The 20,081-nt window shown below is 37.3% G+C and overlaps 1 pseudogene; it reads right to left on the bottom strand.

Moving 5' to 3' along the window:
• Nucleotides 1-488: 488 nt before the first annotated feature.
• Nucleotides 489-1,245, bottom strand: LOC119519915 (annotated as a pseudogene).
• Between the last annotated feature and the right edge of the window lie 18,836 nt (nucleotides 1,246-20,081).

The raw sequence follows: 20,081 nt of genomic DNA, 5'->3' as shown, positions 1-20,081 counted from the left end.
TAACTATGTAATGTCTTGATTTGTATGTCATTTAGTATTTATTTCATATTAACCAATCCAATTGCACTGATAACACTCTATTAAATATGTTTTAGAATATCTATTTTAAAAAAAAACCATTTTTAAGCCAAAATATTAAAGCCTACATCCGTGCATCCATCAGCAAACTATCCTACATAGTACCTTCATGGAGCCAAGATGTTAAAAATTTTAATAATTTTAAAAATCACAAGTCACAGGGAAACAAATATTTCAAGTTTTCTGAATTATATTTAAAAAAGTAATTATTTGAATTTTTAGATATAAATACCATTCAACGGTTGAGTGTCAAATGTAAAAGCAGTAGGGTTTGGAGGACCTTCACAATTACAGCCATCAAATCATAATTTTACAAAGTAAAATTATTTGCAGTATTGGGCCATAGAATATAAAATACCTTTACGTAACTTGTCTTAGTTCAAATTCTGTAATTTTACTCCAAAATTCCTTTAGGAACTTTGGGTTGACATATTGACTTTGCAGTCTATACTTTGTAAGACAGCATGTGGCTCTAACACTGAAGAAACTATATAATGAGGGGTGGGGACTGACTCCTGTGGCATTATTCTGTTCTTGTTTATCCAGACTGTTTGCTCTCAGCCCTGCACTGAGTCCTCCTTGTATATCAGTTTCTGGAGTGTCACCAACCATCACACGGTCACCAGGTTGAACTCTGAGGAGATCACGGCAATAATAAAATATGGAAGGTGCTGGTTTCTCCTCTTTCTACTCTCCACCTACAACAACAGCATCAAAATAGGACTGGTAGGCACAAGCCTCAATCTTCTCCCTCCGTGTCTGTCTGTCTCCATTTGTTAATAGAAGTAGGCAGACCTCCTTTCGAAGTTCAATAAGCTTGGCTGTGACATCTTCTGCTAGTGTCATATGCTGTAAGCGTGTAAATTTCCACAGGAAATAACTTTCTTCAGCCCATTTCCTATTGGCTGTACCACCCTTTGTTTCATGGATTGCTTCTTCCCATTGTAAAGTCCTTAGATCAGTAATGCCTGTCTTAAATGGATCAAAGCATTCACTGCTGAGTTTAACTTGAACTTTATCACAGGCGATTTCAGCCTCTTCTTTGTAATGGTATTTTGATTGTAAGAATTTTACCACCTCCAACATGCCCTTCCAATTCGCCCCAGCCATGTTGATGAGCATGTTGTCTAGGTCAAAGAAAACAGCCCACAACCTGCTCAGCCCCATTCCCCAGCATTACTTTTGACTCACTGATTTTCTCAACTTTGACTTCCATTACTTGCAGAAGTCTGACATACCAAAGCTCAAGAGAGCTTTACTATACTTTTCTTTGCCATCAGCTTCCCTAAGTCCTACCCAGTTTCCAATCTGTCCCCAACATCAGTGTCTTGGGTTTATCCTTTATGTCAAGCATCTCGTCCTTGTAACCCACATTTAATCATGACACTGGCAATGGAGGCCCTCAGAAGGCATTTTTCAGCATAGAAATATCATGTTAAAGAGTTTGTAATTAAAAAGTAATTGAGTGGCAATGTGCAGAATATATTGGCAGTGTGAAGAATCAAGAGAGCAAGTCCACTGTTTGCCTCATTTCTCTCTTAAGAAGTTCCACTAAATACACTTCTCAAAACTGATCTATCTTTTTAAAAATTCAGGGTAGCTAACAGTTTTTATCTATACACAGAAGACAATGACAATGTTAGAGAGGTTTTGCTCAAACTAGTTCAATAACTACAATCACATAAAGTCAAAACGATGGGTTTCTGAATGTTAAATTAGCATCAAACATTCTTTAGTATAATTTGCTGGACTGCTTTTAGAAAAAACCTAGTGTAACTTTATGATTGTCTCCAATGTGCAGAAAACAATTATTCTCCCTGCCAAGAGAATCTGTTACTTTCATATCAAATTACTTTCTGCAGGGGATGTACTTCTCTAGGAAGCATGAAAAGTCTTCTTGTTCTATGTAGCACTAAATTTTTATCATAAGAAAGATGAGGGAAATTTTTTTATGACTTCTTTCAGAAAAGTCTATTATAGGATTCAATGCTATGATTAGAGAGATGGCAACTTAAATCTCTTGGATAAAAAATCAGAGGAAGACAGCCTTTGGCCATAACCACTGCTTAGCTGCTTTGGTTAAACAGGGAGCTCGAAAGAATCCTCTTTTTAGCTCTTGGGTGATGAAAGAAAATCTTTGATCTTATACACCAGCATCAGGTTTAGTATATTAAGGACATTTTCACCTCACTGTGTAAACCAGAGATGAGGATTTCAGAGGTGGGAAAAAATAACATGGAATATTAGAGGAACTTTATATTTCATATTTAGGAAGGAGTTTGACTAATAATTTGATTCCTGGGCTCCCATCAATGTCCCCTGTACTTTCTCCCTCCTGAATATTACCCAGGCAATGGATTGTATCTCTCAACATCAGTTTATGAATAATGTAGCCATTTCTATTTAAGAATAAGCACTTCAATCTGATCCCTTCAATACTGATTGTCTTTTTTATTCCATAATTTTTTGAAAATGTATTCTAGCTCTGCCATTTATAAATAAACAGAAAATTTGAAGATCATTCAAAGCAGTATGTAAGAGGAAAGAATTAAGAGTAATATGGGAGTCCTGCAAATAACATTTCCTTTTCAGTAAATAGGAAGATCTATAATAGCTTAAATACACACATCGTGGATACACATCACCCAGTACAGTCTTTTAGATGATCTACCGTAGAAAGGATTTACACTGTAATAAACAGTACAGTGAATGTAATAACACAGCTAATTATTAGGCAGGAAAAAATATGAGGTTAACCTGCTAAGTTAATCCTGCTTTAAAATATTTTTTATTGAGTAGTCAAGGTACATGAAAACAATCTGCAATGGCATATAAATGGCATATAAATGGCATATAAATGGCATATAAATTCTTTCAGAAGACAGATATCTAGTCACATTATTGTAAATGCCCCAGATCCCTAACCCAACAGCAAAAATTCAATGAATGTTTATTTTAGGGTAAATGGATGAGTTAATGTATAAGTAATCACTTGTGTTCTGAGTAAAATAGGCAAACTAACCCAAAACAGGGGGAAATTGCTTAGTTATCTAACCTAGACTGCAGTAAGTTATCAAAGTGGAGCTGAAGAGAGTTTGAATAAGCTTTTAGGTTTTTAGTGTATATGGTTTCAAAATCACAGCTCTAGATGGCTTTCCTGCTATTTCAGTTGGTGAGGAGTCCATTGTCAAAGACGGTAGTACAGCCTCCAGTCCCAGGGTTTGTTTATTTGTTTATTTTTAATTGTTATTGTTTTCCCTATAGAGAATTAATCATTCCCACCATAAAAATGAGAACATACAGAAAAGCAATAGTAAGAAAATAGAAGTCACCCACAACGCTCCTACCAAGACTTCTTCAGCAATTTATTGTAGATATGCCAAGTCCTTTGTCTATTTATAATCATTTGATTTTTTTTTCAGAAAGATATCAGTGTTTTGAAAAGTGCTTTTTATATGGCAAATATGCATGTTACGAAATATTATTCTACAGCATAATGCTAACTGACTACACGATTGGGTAGGTATGCTGTTATTTTTTAAAAATTCTTTTTGGTGGGTGCTAAGATTTACTCAATTTTCTGATATAATGAATAAAATGAAAATTCTGAAAATATCCCTAACTATTTCTTTTGGCTGTCTTTATAGGAATAAAATTTGTTGATCAAAGATTTTAATAAAAATTACCAAATTGTTCCTGTAAGTTTGCATCAACTTACTGTCTCACCAGCATTTCATAAAATTGCACGTTCACTTCATTGTCCTCAAGAGTGCATATTATTATTCATTTTTATCACTCCCAGTTGGACTAGTAACTTATAGTGTGATGAACAGCAACCATATTTTCATATATTCCTTAGTCTTTGTATTTCTTCTATAGAGAAATGATAATTCATATCCTCAAGCCATTGTATCTATTGAAGTATACTTCCATTTCTTACTTATTTGCAAGTTTTTTTTTAATATATTAAGGATACTAATATTTTGTTTGTCATTTATACAAAACTTATTTTTACACAATTATTTTTAAAAACTTTCATCCCCAGTTGTTTATGGAAAATCACGTGCCCAACACCCTTTGGGGCAGCTGGCTATAAGACATCATCAGCTTGGCACCCATGAGACTTATGCTAATTATGTTTGCAATATAATTTGAGATAATTGAGGATGCATCACAAAATGCAGGATGGTTTCTAGGAGCCATCCAAATAGGCACCTTGGTGGCAAGAATGGCCAGTGATTTCCTACACAAGCATTTGTTCACACATTAATCTAAATATTTTAAATCAATATTATGTGCCAGGTATCACATTGAAAAAGAGCTGCATAAGGCACTTACATGCTCTCATGGAGCTGACAATGTGTCAGGTAAGTACTATGTACCTCTAAATAGCACAGCTATCAATAATTAGTAAATAAATATGAGTGAAAGTAGAAAATGTAAAATTCTATCAGTTTTTCTACATGAATGTTACTGGTTTTTTAATACATACACAGACACACAAGATTTATTAATTTTTACTCTTTAATATGCTGTGCCATGATGCTTTCTTTCTGAGTTTCTGCCAGTTCTTCATTAGGAACTGGGACAAGTTTTGCAAAGTCACAAAAATTCAGTTAAGACAAAGGCTTTTTGATGAAATATAAAACTTAATATTCCAAATGAGGTGAACAGAAGAAAAGGCCATCTTGCAGTTTTTTGCTTCTCCAATAATCTCACAAGGAGGGAATCTGGGGCCAGGCTACCCTCTTGGAGGGACACAGCCCTGTGATAATCCAGCCTTCTACAGGACAAGAACATTAAAGTATCCTTTTCAGTGGGAGAATGCACAGGCTGCTTGGCACCCCAATAGTCTGTATGCAGAGTGCCAATTCTTCACAGGAGTTAAATAGGAAAACCAGGTGTTCAGCACCTGAGAAATATAAGCTTTTTGGATGGTGCAATCCCAATACTGTGGGAAAATAGCTTAGTCCCAAAGAAGTTTGCATCTGGCCATCCCACTAGGGAAGGAGAAACCCTCTGCCTAATATTTCATTGTCCAGAAACCCAGCCGTAAGTTTTTAGAGCTATTTCTTAGACATTCCTGCTCCAAGTGTTACATTTATTATGGTAATTACTGTATTCCGGAGCTTTATTAAAGATGATCATGGAAAATTATATTTTCTAAGAAGGCCACCAAAGATCTCCCATCTACAAACCCTTCCTACAATGTGATATGGACCCACATCCCATCAAGAGTTAGCTCAATTTGAATCTGAGTGGGCTTGTGGTTACTCTGGAGGTGATGACTATGTGACTTCTGAACTAGGCATTAGATATTATGTCTGGTCCTCTTGAGACACTCATTCTTGGAGTCCATGCACTATGCAACGAGGAAGGGAGGCAACATTTAGAAGTTAAATGCAGGCGTTCCAGTACACAGCCCCTACTGAAGTGCCAAATGACAGCCAGGATCAACCTCCACACATGTGAGTGAGACACAAAACGACTTCACTGTCTGCCAAGGCATTGGAGATTCTGAATGAAAACCATCTAATTGAGCCTGGTCAACATCTAGAGCCGTGAGAGAGAATAACAAAAGGATTGCTGTTTTTCTAAGCCACTGCAATTTGGGTGGACTCATTATGCAGCAATACACAACCAGAACAGCCATATATTTTTTTCTGGATCTCGACAGAAAGTTCAGTGAAAGTGTCTTTCAATGAACTCCTCTGCACTGCTTTTCGGTTTAATTAAACATATTCTACAGTCACGAGAGAAATTCAGAGGGACGACGATTTCTTTTCCTTACCAATAGCTTTCATTTGGATTGAAGTTATAGAGATCCCAAAGAAACGAATGTGCAACAACTGTATTAATTGTCAGAATCAATGCATATTGATCAAAAGCAAAGCCAACTGAAGGAATACAAAAGCTTCCATATTTGTCAAGTGAATCATAATATATCACATTCTAAGTGAATTTTAAAATCCCACCAGGATGGACTTGCAGGGACCAAGATTTTTCCTATCATCTGAAACAACAACAACAACCAAAAAATATGACAAAATATGTTAAACAATGATTTTCAAGAGAGTGGGCACCAGGCAATGGACGACAGTGATTCCTAACAAACAGAAAACAAACAGGGGGAAGTCTATGACCACCCCAGCTTACTGCCCTGAGAAAATTTGCAGGGCACAGTGCAAGGAAATGAGAAATTGGCAGAATCTAGAGGGTTATCTGATCTGAGGAAAAGGAGTAGAAACCTTAGGGAAAATAAGCTGGCTGGAATTTACAGGCCTGAATAACGAAGGGGTGTGTGTGTGCGTGTGTGTGTAAAAGAGAAGGGGAGAGAAATAAAGAGTGATTGTGTTTGAAAATCTGCAGAGGTTCCCTTCAAGTATTTAGCAGTGTACCGATCAGTGCATGTGTGTTAAAAAATCTGATGCCAAAGAAAGAATCATTGAAAAGTACAAAAGCGAAGTGGAGCTCACAAATAGAAGGGAATAGTGCCTCTACCTACCAGCCGTATTGGACAATCTCATACTCCACAGAGCACTGGAGAGAGTACTCAGAAAGTTTTGCTTCAGTTGTGGGGATTAATGAACCTTAGCAGTACCTCAGACTTGCCTAAAAATCATAATGTTATGACCAAAAGCACCAAACTTTTCAAATAATTTAACTGCATGTCAGAAGCAAGCTCTGGAATATTTACAGGAACATAAAAATATACAACTGCACAAAGCAAAATTCATAATATCTGCTATCCACTTAAAGATTACCAGTATATAAAGAAGAAGAATATGACTCATAATGCTGAAAATAATCAATCAATTTACACTGACCTAAACTGGCAAAGAAGTTATAATTAGAAAAGATGCTATAATGAAATATCTTTTAAAGGACATTAAAGAGTCACTAGAAGTATATTAAATAAAGTAGCAATGATAGTATAGCCATGGAAGATATGAAAAGGACTCAAATTCTAGAAATGAAACTAAAATGTCTAATGTGAAAAAAAAAAAAAAACTAGATAGGATTAATAACAACAGATTAGACCATGGAGAAGAAAACCTCAGTGAAATTGAAAACATAGTGATCAAAACTATTTTCAATGAAAAATAAAGAGAAGAAAAATACTTTTAATGAGGTGAACATCAGTTCATCTGTGAGAACTTCAATGGCCTAATAAATAGAATCTCTAAAGAAGTGGAAAGAGAGGGGATATAGAAAAATATTTTAAGAAAGAATGGCAGAAAGTTTTTGAAATGTGATGAAAATTATAGACCAGTAATTTCCAAGAAGCTCAACAAATCCCAAGTTTAAGAAACATGAAGTAAATTTGAAGACACATCATAATCCAATTGCTCAAAATCAGGGATAATGAGAAAATATTAAAAGAAGCTAGAGGCAAAATCCAGATGTTTTCAAACATACTGCAAGCCCACTAAAATGACAACTAAAATTAAAACAACATTGAGTTGTAGCTAATGAGCCAGCAAAGGAGATCAGTGGAATTAAAAATATACTTGATTAATCCAAAAGAAAGAAGAAAATAGAGAAATGGAAACAAAGAATACATAGGATAAACAGAAAACAAATTCATATGAGATGTAAATCATCTAAATGCTCCAGTTAAAAAGCAGAAAATGCAAGATTGGATGAAAAGACAAGACCCAGTTATATGCTCCCTAGAAAAAAATTTGCACCTTAGATATAAATAAAAATTTCCAATAAATGAAAGAATGGAAGAAGTTGCATTATGCTAATTCTGAAAAAAAAAATATGACTCTAATACATTAATACCAGACAAGGTCTCAGAGCAGATAATATTATCAGGTTAAGGGAGATAATTTCAAAACAATGAGGGGATCATTTCCTCAAGAAGACATAGCAATCTTAAACATTTATGCACCTAATAACAGTGCATCAAAATATATTCTACAAGAAATATTTGGAAATATTGTAGAAGAGGGTGTTTTTCCCAATGCCCTGTATGATGCCAGTAATACCCTGATACTAAACCCAGAAAAAATACAATTCATGAATTTCAATATATAAAAAGGAAAATACATTATGTTCAAGTGAAAAATCATCACATAAATGCAGAGCTGGCTAATTTTCAGAAATTTCCCAGATTTCTGGGAGATGTAACTTCCCAGATTAACAAAGTAAAATCACATAATCATCTCAAGAGGCACAGAAAAAGCATCTGGCAAAAATGCAACATCCATTCCTGCTTATATTCTTAGCAAAATAGGGATAGAAAGGAACTTCAACCTGATAAAGGGCATTGATGAAAAACCTGTAGGTGACATCTTATTTAATGGTGAAAGACTGAACATGCTTCCTCTAAGATCAGAAACTAGACTGGGATGTTTTCTCTCATAATTTCTATTCATCACTGTACTGGTGGTTCTAGCCAGTAAAATCAGGCAAGAAGAAGAAATAAAAGGCATCCATACTAGTATAGAAGTAGAAATATCTTTTTCACAGGTGACATCATCTTCTATGTAGGAAATCAGATATAATCTACAAAGAAGGTCGTAGATTTACTAAGTGGTTTACCAACTTTCAGGATAGAAATTTTCAATATAAAAAATCAACTGTATTTCTATATACAAGCAGTGAACAAATAGAAATTGATAAAAATAAAATATCATGTACAATAGCAAAAAATATAAAATACTTACTTTACAATAAATTCTAACAAAATAGTAAGAAAGACCTGAACATGGAAAATATTGCTGAGAGAAAATAGAAACTTTTATGAGATACTTCATGCTCATGGTTTGAAAGACTCAGTATCTTTAAGATGTTAATCCTCCCCCAAATTATTAATGGAATCAATACAACCTCAATCAAACTGCAGCAGCCTTTTTTTTTTTTTTTTTTTTTTTTGTCAAAACTGACAAACAAAAAACTTAAACTTACAATGGAAGTTAAAATAAAAGTACTGGAAACTCTATAATCACAGAGAAATGAATTCTAGTGTTTAGGTTTTATTTTCTTTGTGGAATATAGCAGTAAAGTAAGGAGAATATGAACATCCTAGTCTCAAAAAGTTGAGCAGTGTGTACAATATAGTAATAATTGAGACAATAGTATTGAGGAAAGTAATTTTCCAATGTAGAGACAGCTTGTGGAGAAATAGTGTATAGGAAAGAAGAAAGGGGGCAAGTACTTAGAAAGCCAGAGAGAGGAACACAGATGATCTAACACAAAGATGTGAATCTACAAGTTATTTCAGTGATTATCCTTTAATCTTTTCTTATTTTTAATCAATTTTTTTTAGGGAAATTGTGGATTTACAGAACAATCATGCAACAATATAGGATTTACGTATACAACTTTTATTAACATCTGGCATTGGTGTGGTTATCCTTTAATGTTAATAAAAAATCACATAAATGAAATGCAAGTATTATGCAAGCAGAAGCTGTCATTTACTCACAATGGTCTTTTCATGTGTGCAGCTCACTTGTCACAATATCAAGAGTTCCAAAAGGAACCTCTTTGGAAGATTGAGTTTTTACTTCAAATAGCATGGTCTTGGGGATCAGGCAAATCTGGTTCAAAGTCTGATTTTCTTAGTGCCCATGTAATTTTGAGTATGTCACTTTGTAGTAGCTCTCTCTTGCTGTGTAACAAATTATCTCAAAATTTAACAACTTAAAGCAACAAACCTTAATCATCTCACAATTTCTGTGGGTCGCGAATTGGGAAGTGGCTTAGCTGGGGGTTAGGGGTGGGGGTATGGCTCAAAGTCTTTCATGAGGTTAAGATCAAATTATAATTTCTTCATCTCTGATAGCACTTTCTGGTCACAACCCTTGTCCTTACAGAACTCTTACACCATTACTCCCATTGATATTAATATGTAACTCATATTAAAGTCCTTTGATAGTTTCCTTTAGCACCAATATGTCAGCCTCCTCCAATCCACACTAACTTCCTACCCAGTCTACACTGCATGACTCACCACCTGAAATACATTCACTAACAGTGTAAGGCACTTAAAACTCCCCATCTGCTACTCACCCACCCTGTCAAGTCCAAGGGCTAGAACTATCTGGCTACTCTGCTCTTATACTTCATACCTGTACCCAGCTGGAAGGACTTACCCAACTGTATGGGCTGTTACTTCTTATAACTCATAGTGCGTAGCTTACAGGAGACTTGAGGACAGTCCTTTTATTTTTCTTTGGCCAGTTCTGTCCTTCAGTTTTTGTTTGTTGTTGTTGTTTTCTTTTTAACTTTCCTCACGCCTCCAAACTCCACTATTTCAAATTCAGTCAGTAGGTAAGAACTGTTATAAGTTCTTGGCCTCTACCTCCCATAAAAGGTATCTGCATTAGCACATTTCCTCACCATTCATGAGCTGTCTCCCTATTCAAGGTGAAAACTTCTCCCAATGTCCTCAGGTTCTTGCCCTACCATTTCCTCTTGGACCACATGCCATTTTCTCCATTTTTTGTATCCCTCTTTCTCTACGCCTACTCTTCCTCCTTGACCTATAAATCTGCTCAAGTCTATACCATACTACAACTCTCCCTTGCCCCTCTGTTCCTTTTGAGCTAGTTCTGTAACTTTATGTAAACTTAATAGCCAATTTTCTCAAAAGTAAAATATACAGTCATCCCATTACCTCTATCTGTTAATTTTCCAATTATTTACCAATCTATGGCACTCTGATTTCAGCCTCCACCATTCTTCTAAAAGGGAACTGTGGACTGACAAATCCAGTGGACACTTGTGAATCCTTATTGTTTGGAATGCCCTGCTGCATTTTATTTATTGTCACATGTTGCTCGTTCAAAACCTCTACTCTGCTGCACTCCTCCACATGATTATCTCCTGGCTTCCCAAACCACTGCTCTTCTTGTCTGCCTTTTAAATACAGTGATCACCATCCTTTGTGTGCCACTGACTTTCTATAATGTCATCTCCTTTATTGTGTGTGTGTCTGTGTGTGTGTGTGTGTGTGTGTGTGTGTGTGTGTATTCTCAAACCTGCAGTAGCTGTAATTATGTAGGTCCTCAACAAATATTTTCAAACATTTGGTTGAATTTCCCAAATATGAGTAACAGTGATGAAGATGCTTCACTTGAGGTTAAGTAAGAATATTTTGTGGTGGATTTGATCAAAATGGTTACATAATTTTGGCATCTTAGACAAAATGGTAATTTGGGAAAGTGTTTTTGTTTTGAGCATCCTGGGAAATTGAAGGAGGGTGTTATTTCAGTGTGGGAGGTCAGCAAAAATGTTTCCAGTAACTCAAGTGACCCAGCCCTTGATATTAAAGTCAAGAAAATAAGGAATGTAAAGATTTAAAAGAGAAAAAAAATCAGTAAGTTGTAGATACACACTCCATAGAATCTCCTACATGTGTTTGGGAGCTGACATTTCTCTCCTTGAGATGAGAGCTGTGTTCTGTAGCCCCTCCACCTACCTCTTTGGGAGTTTGACAATTAAGAAGCATAGTTCTTTGTTGTCCCGTACACACAGAACAAATTCTGGACGTAGATATCAAATGAGGACTCTAGAAGGTCTACAAAGAGTAAGACTTTGTCAAGTAGGTGGTTTCAGGATAAGAAAATAGCTGTCTTTCTTCCTTCATCCCCTAAAAGAGTTTTCTTTTCCAGTTTTGATCATTAAGTTAATCTACTGGAAAATTAATATGTGTTCTATATTTCAAGCATAGAAAAATGACCTTTTTTTGGTTGTTCACAGCTGCAACTGTGAGAAACTGAAATTAATACTGCTGCTAAATGTGGATCTGAGCTGGAAAAATGCCAGTGCTTCCATATAAGGGTACAAGATGTCCATTGTTAAAGAGGAGGATGGCAGCTGTTCAATTTGTTTTCCAGAAGGACAAGTGAATTAAAGTGTCCCACAAAATTCGAGCACCCTGACACCCAAAACTCTACCTGAAAACCTACCCTTCCCCTTTTAATCCAGATTTCATACATGCAGCTGCCCTCTCTAAAGTGGCAGGGACTGCCTAGCTAACTCTGATGAGCCAAGGAAGCTGAGTTCACTCATTTTATGAAGAAGAAACAGATTTAGTCAGAGGAATGGATGACAGGCCACAAGTCTGTAGCCATACATTTCTCTACATTGCAAGGCATGGGGTGGCAGAAGTCCCTCAGATACCAATTAAGGAATGATTCCTGAGTCCAACTCTTACCAATTACTCATGGTTAAATAATACATAATATGTAGATATTCTGATTCTCATGAGTGTTCTGTTTTTATGTTAGCACTTAGCGTGTTTTTATCATCACGTCTCTTACAATTTTGTCTGTACCTCTTAGACTCCTTTCCCTTTTCTGTAAAGATTCCTTCTCTGTAGATCCCACAGACTTTCCTGCCCTGACATTGTATAATTTCCGTCCCCATCACCTCTCATTACCTCCTCCTCCAGCAACACCCCCAAAAATGGAATAGCTGCCAATACCAAGGCATTTCTACAACTGAGTGGTCAAGATTGTTTTTTAAACCGTGATATATGTCAAGTTTAAATGCAAATACACAAATACACAGCACGTATGTTTTGGAATGATTACAATAATAAATAACTATTGCCTTGATTCCCCAAATTTTCCCAACACCATAGTTCCATCCCCTTGAACCATGATTTCCCCATAATTCAGCAATTGCAAAACAAACTTCTGGATCAGCATGCTGTCTCTAGAACTCTGCTCCAGAGCCACTGTCAACATCTATCAAACTTTTCTGAGCCCTAATGATTACTATATATTGAATATCACCACTACATAAGAGTGCCTTTGCTTCCATGCCTTTACTTTGCACAATCTTCAGTTTCTGCAATATGTGTTCTGTCACCACTATTCCATTAAAATATTTCCTAAATTTTCCCATGCCACCAATGTTTATAGCAGCATTATTCACAATATCCAAAATGTGGACACAGCCCAAGTATCCATGAACAGATGAATGGATAAACAAAATGTGGTATATACTCACAATGGAATATTATTTGGCTGTAAGAAAGAGTAAAGTTCTGAGGCATGCTGCAATATGCAAAAACCTTGAAAACATTATGCTCAGTGAAATAAGCAAGACACTTAAGGACAAATATTGCATCAAGTCACTTATAAACAATGTGAAAAAATAGCAAATCCACAGAGACAGAAATTAGATTACAGGTTATTAGGCAATGGTGGGTTAGGGGAAAGAGGGAATTATGTTTGGTGGATATGGACTGTATGTAAAAAAATTTCTCTATGCCTAGCACATGGCTAAAATTCTTTCATCTTCATCTTATTTGACCACTTTGTATATTTCATATGTCTGTCTTTTACCTTCCTCTTGAAATTCTCTCTTCACTTAGCTTCTTTTACATCATGATTTCCTAGATATTAAACCACAGGAGCATTTTCTCATTTATGGGACCCTTTTCTTGCATCCCCTTCTCAAATATTGGTACACCTTACACTTCTCTTCAGCTTTTCTCCTCCTTTACTTATCAATCTCTTCTTTTCCCATAGTTTCAAGTTCATACAAATGGCTCAGAAATATCCATCTCTAGTTTGGAATTCCCTTTATACCTTGGTTGGTCTTATATGTTAGTTATAAATATTGATTTTCAATGTCTCCAAGGATCCTCAAATTCTGCACATCCCAACTTAAATACCTGTTTTTCATTTCAACCTTGCTCTCCTTCATATGTTCCGTTCTTGGTATATTGCAACACCATTCACCAAGTTATTCAGATCAGAAACCTAGAATTCATCCTAGTCTTTCCCTTTCCCTTTTCCTTACTCTACACATCAAAACATTAATAGTCCTGAGCATTTGTTCTCCTTGACATTTCTCATGGAAGTCCTCTCCCTGCCTTCTCTTCTGTTATTGATTAGGTTTCCCCAATGTAGATGCTGAGAAAGAAATTCAGGTGCAAGTGTTTTATTTTGGAGATAATCTTGTAACTGAGAGCTAACAATTATAACTTAATTAACTGTAATCAAGTTGTGCCTATCAACCTTCTGATAGATGGTAACTTACTGAACTGAAACCCAGTACTTTGTTGCTTTTCTTTGCCACTGAAACAGAATGGTCCCATGGCAGTCTTGTAACCATGGACCTATGCCTTTATCTTGTTTTGTAACTTAGTGGTCTTGGGATCCTACTACAACCACTTCATGTTTATTAATGAAGAAATCTGAGTCAATCCATCTCAGTTCCTCTTTTTCTCCTCCTAGATAACAATAGTTACAGCCAGAATTGGCCCCCAGATGTACACAGTAGCACAGAGCCTTAAGCTATAGTAACTTCTGTATCGTCATAATACTAAAAATCACACATCATCATGTTAAAGCCACCATTTTTATACCTGTGTGCTATGAATAAGCATGTAATCTTATGTGCACATGCTCAGCCAAAACATCACCTCTAATCTCGTCATCTCAACCCACTCTATATGTCATCATAAACCCACCTTTTCCGGGATGCTATAGAACCCTCAATGTCTCTCCAGTTTGGGGAGACAGAACTGAAGCTTGTCTCCTGTCTCCTTACACAGCCACTTCATCATAAAGCTCTTTCTCTCTTTAAAACCCCAGCACTACAGGATTGGGTTTTGTGTGCCTTGGGCAGCCAGCCCACCTTCGCACAGCAACAATCTCAGTCAACGTCAATAGGGGACTAGAAAAGGGAGAGAGTGAAGGTAGGGTACCCAACAAAATAATTTTCCATTATGGGTAACTGGAGGCTAATTTTGCTGGAGAATTCTGGGAACCAGCATAAAACATGCCACTCAGTAATCGCAAATGAGCCAAGAAGGAGCCGGGGGTTGGTGGACCAACTCTATCCAACATTTGTTGAGGGCATTTCCGAGTGGGCTTCAGAGCCCAGTGAAAGGCTTTAGATAAAGGCAGGTATTGACAATTGCACATCAGTCAATGTGCACTCAAGGGCACTGAAACGATCTGGTAAACTCATCATTCAGGCCTTTGTCATAGCTTACTGCACCAGCCAATGCTTCCTAGCTGATCTCAGCATCCTCAGTCTTGCCCCCCTCCCCACCCCACCATTCATTCTTGCCCCATCCCAAAGCTATTTTGCAAAGCATCACCGGACAGATGCTTTCCCATGGCCAAAAGCCTTTCAGTGGCTCTCTTTTAGCCATGGAATTAAAGTTCAAACTCCCCAACAAGGCATGTAAAGCTGTGATCTGGCTTCTGACTCCCCCTCCGACTGTATCCATGGCAGTGTTCCACTGCTCCATGTCAGCAACAGACATGTGCACAGCTTGCATTTATTTCACTGATGCAGGCTGCATTTCCAAAGACCATGGGTCCTTTCAAAGACTATTGCATCTACCTTGACAGAACTTATGCAAGACTCAACTTAGTAGATGCCTTGTCTATAATACCTTTCCTTATAGTAGAGATCGCATTTCATAGATCCTTACTTTTGCTTCCCCTTTTTTCTAGAGCTGTTTTATTAGCTATTGTCTGTTTTAATTTACTTGTCTGTCTCTCCCACTAGACTGATTCTTTGCATGGAAGAGCCAGGGTGAATTCATATTTCTCTTCAGCCCTGGAACAAGCAAGGGTCTGTATGCATGTCTGTGTGTCTGTGAGCAAGGGGAAAGTATTATAGAGTATAAGAAAAAAAGTGCTATTTGCACTTGATTTTTGAAGCTTCTAGTTAGTAGTGTGTGGGTGTGTGCGTGCACGTGTATGAATGTACAGAGGCAGGGTGAGTACATGTCTCCTAAAATTTAGCACCACTCCTTTCCCCTTATTTTCCAGTTTTGCAAACTGAATTGATGGCATGCAGTTTGGCCTAAACCCTGCGTTAAGCATTTCTGATGGTTTTGGCAGGTTTCCTGATGAAGTACCAGATGTGCTGGTATCAGAATAGGGATTGCCAGCTTATATCCATGGAGAAATTAGTGAGCTTATAAAATTCACACCTTTAAAATTACCGAAAGGGGTATTTTACATCTTATGAGAGGATTTTCATGTGCATGTTTATATCTACAAAGGGGGCAGCAAAGAACAACTTAAAAATAGGACCAGTAATGAGGAGTTATCATATACCAAGACAGCATATCTTGACTTGAAAGTGAATCTAGCTACAGCTAGATTTCTAGCTATACCGTTGGCAACCAAGCTACTTTCTCCCAGCATGCACAGACATATATATGCTTCCCTTCCACAGCAAACATAGATATTGCTCTCCACTGAATAGTCAACATAACATTCTTGGAATCACAGACCTTTAGTTGGTTAAAGGCTTGGGCACAGAAAACACAAAACTCCTGATTCCCACCTCACCCCCCGTCTTTATGCTTTTTCCAAACCAACTCTGGGCCTCATTTCTCCTTGGATGAATCTCCCATGAATTCTAATTATAGGAGAAGGGATAACAACCAGCAGGAAGGAGATATTTTATTTTTATACCTGCTGCCAGTAGATTGCTTTGGGGGAAAAAAAATGTGTTTACAAATGTATCATTATACAGCAGATCTTAAATTGCACAACTATTAGCTGTTCCTATAGACTATTGTCAGAGCTGTGCTGCTGCCAGGGAAAAGGTCAGGTCTTTTTATTTGTGTTTTTTTAATGCGATGAATAACAAATAATGAAGCCCAGAATTTATTGGGCTGTTGAGATTTCTTTCTCATTTCTGCAGACTAGTTACCAGTTTTATATTGTCTTTGCTGGCCTCAGACAAATCAGTTCATATTTATTTCATTTTTAATCCCAGAAAGGAGCTTCGATTGGTACAAGAACTGCTCATATTATGACGAGCGAATTATATTACTTTTACAAATCTGCACGTGCTGGTTCCGACTTAAGGACTTGCTGGTTCTGATAACAAGAGTGCAGGTGATTAGTGAGGCCAAAGGGTATCAAACAGTAGCCTCTTCCATTTGCACACACTTCTGGGGCTTCAGCTGGTCTGAAGTCCGAGAATAGAAATGCTGTACTTTTTCCACCTCGGAGTTCACTGGTTAAAGAAAGGTAGGAACCATAAGCCAGGGGAAGAGAAACACTGATCTTAATGCATTGCCCTTGACTCTCAACTCCCAGGGAAGCACCATGACTCTAAAGCAGATCAAGGCATCAACATCCCTGCCAGATGTTGAGATAAAACACCTGCTCACTGGGCAAATGCCTTTGAGTGACTTATACGGGTGATTTCCAGGAGAGACACTGGAGAATCGGTGCCTGATTCTCCTACTCACTGCCAGTCTGTGGTGGGGTAATGAGGCTAGAGGAACGTGCTATGTCTTCATGAGAGTATGGGCAAGCACATAAAACAAAACACAAAACCCTTCAAGGGTTCATCAGAAGAGATCTTCAGAAAGGGAACTGCAGGTGTAAATAAAAAGCACTTTGTGTATTGTTGCAAGAATTAAATGCAAAAAAGTGCTCATTTATTGCTTGTTTTCTTAATATTTTTGTTGGGAAGAGTGTGAATAGATTAGATTTTCTGTTGTTGTTCAGTTACAACAAGCACAACATAACTACAAAAACAAACAAACAAACAAAAACAACTTCCAGAGAAAGAGAGAGAATAAGTAAAACCTGTGATAAATATTCTAATATGTGAGACTTCAAATGCCACACTCAGAGGTTCATACTTTAGAGCACATGGCAGTTATAAACATAGAGCTCAAGAACTGGTGTTTCAAAGGAGCCACACAGTGCATAATTGTCCAAGAAAAATCTTTTAGATGAACTGAACAGTCTAGCAATAGGTGCTAACTTCTCCCTGTGTAGCCAGTGCTTTGAAGTTATTGTCTTGTAATCTTCAAAGACACCTCTTGCTACTTATTTCCCAGAATATGTATTAAGGTACATCCCTAAAATACACGGCTACCACAAGGAGAAACTGGATTTGATCTTCAGTTCATGTGCTCCAAAACTCTTACTCTTTTGGCCATGACGTTTAGTTTCTCTCATCGTATATTTTCTTCTGTTAAATATGGCTCAGTTACACCCAATTTAAAGGCATCTGTTGAAGGCATCCTAGGGACAGGCTTTACTCTGTCAATAAAATTGTGGCATCTGACCTCAAAGAGGTGTCAGGACCAAAGGGAATTCACAGTGGGACAAATTTTATGATAAAGTAATCATACATGTTGGGGTAGGTTCTATATTGTTTCTGATTATTCACTCCCTCCTTAAAATATGATCATATTTCTCTGTCTGTTGCAGAGCCACTTGCCATAACTCACATGGTAGAAATACATTGGGCCTGCAATGACTTTGGGATTCACAGTAGATGTATTTGGGTCAGTGAAATGTGAGTAGACATATACATGCCCCACCTGAAAGTTTGTGAAGCACTAATTTACACTAGATCCAGACTTTGGCTCAGAAAGAGTGAATCTGTAGAGCAGCTCCAAGCAAAGTTATCACAGTTCTAGCTGATCCTCAGTCACCAAATACGTGATGTGAGCAAGAAATAAATACTTGTTGTTGGAAGGAACTGAGACATGGGGTTTTCATACTACAGAATGCCTGGTTATTGTACACATGTACATATTCAAACACACACATGCTTGTACATTACAGTGTAAAGTGAGAAGTGCAAATCATGGAAGGTTTTGGAGAAGGGCCAACATTTAGCCTGAGATTTGTAAGATTTGCCCCAATATTTAAATTTCACATTTGCTTTTGACATTGGACAACTGACCTGATGACCCCACCTTGCTGCTTTGCCCTCATTTCTACTTTTGTCATACTACCTGTGTGCTCCCTGCCTTCAACCAAAGCCCATCCTACATTTTGGCTTCACCCATTCTTTCTTAGCTCTGCAAGTTACAATGGCCAATACCCCAGGACCTTAATAGGAAACCAAAAAAGAATTTCATTAGAGGCGTTTAGGTTAGGAAAATGAAAACAGATGAAAGTCTAATTTTTTTCAGCAAGTGGGACAAACACTAGCTCATATTTAACAATAATCTATTTTGCCTAAAAAGGAGAAAGACCTCCTGGATTCATTCACAATCTTATCAGTGTCCTGCTATTAATTAAATCACAACTACTCTTTCCCATTATTTCTCAGGGACTTTCAAAAAATTAGGTTATTGCAGCTTTGTAAAGTTCACAGACATGATCAGTCTATCTCTTGATTATATCCCACGGCAAAGTCCTGTAGGTCAATTTCCAAATTAGTCCAATGATGCAGGGAAAGTTCTGGAATGTGAGGACATTCATGACATTTCTCTGAATCCAGTTTAGACGCATCCACCTGGATGTTGGGCGAACAGCTTCTGCCTGATTGATCAAGCAAAGGGATTGTCTTCCCAAATGTTGTCTTCCATGAGACTATAGGAAGAGTGAATAAATCTTGTGATAAAGGAAACATAACTGCAGCCCAAGGATTATTAATGAGAATAGTGATGCACCATCCATTCCTCCTTGAGTGTCTTAAAAGAAGTACCCACCAAAACCTGGAGCGTGACATTGACTTAGGAAAAAATAAATGGGCAGCACACCTTAAGGAAACACAGCTACAGTCCTGAATATTGCAGCTCACTGGTGATAAGATTTGGATAACACAGCCTTCAAGGTCAAGAGGGCACATGTTGACATGCAGCCTTTAACAATCCAAAGAATGTCTCTAATCTATGCCTCTTCCCCCCAGAAATTTATCAGGCCCAACTGAATCTGTGAGCACCTTGCCATTGAACTTGGTCAGTGAAGGATTTTAGATTTGACCACAAGCTCTTATATGCCCTGTATTGCACAATTAGGAGGGTAATTGACCACTGAGAGATAAGTTTCAGAGAAGTGATGGAGCGAGAAGCCAGATTGCACTAGTCTGATTCTGGAATTGTAAGGGGGAAATAAGTATAGATTAGTCTTTGCAGAATATTCTGAGTGTACTTTAATTTAACAGGCCCTCTCTCCATACACAATTTCCACCTTGCAGTGTTTTAACAGATTTATGAGGCCCTCTTTCCCAGGCTGTGAGCTCCCAGAAAACACTGCCTGGCTCTTATATGTGCTCACAGAGATTTTGCTAAATTGCCT

This window comes from Choloepus didactylus, chromosome 24, assembly GCF_015220235.1.
Source record: "Choloepus didactylus isolate mChoDid1 chromosome 24, mChoDid1.pri, whole genome shotgun sequence".
NCBI lineage: Eukaryota > Metazoa > Chordata > Mammalia > Pilosa > Megalonychidae > Choloepus > Choloepus didactylus.
The sequence above is the reverse complement of the archived record's forward strand: the minus strand, read 5'-3'. Positions and strand labels throughout refer to the sequence as shown.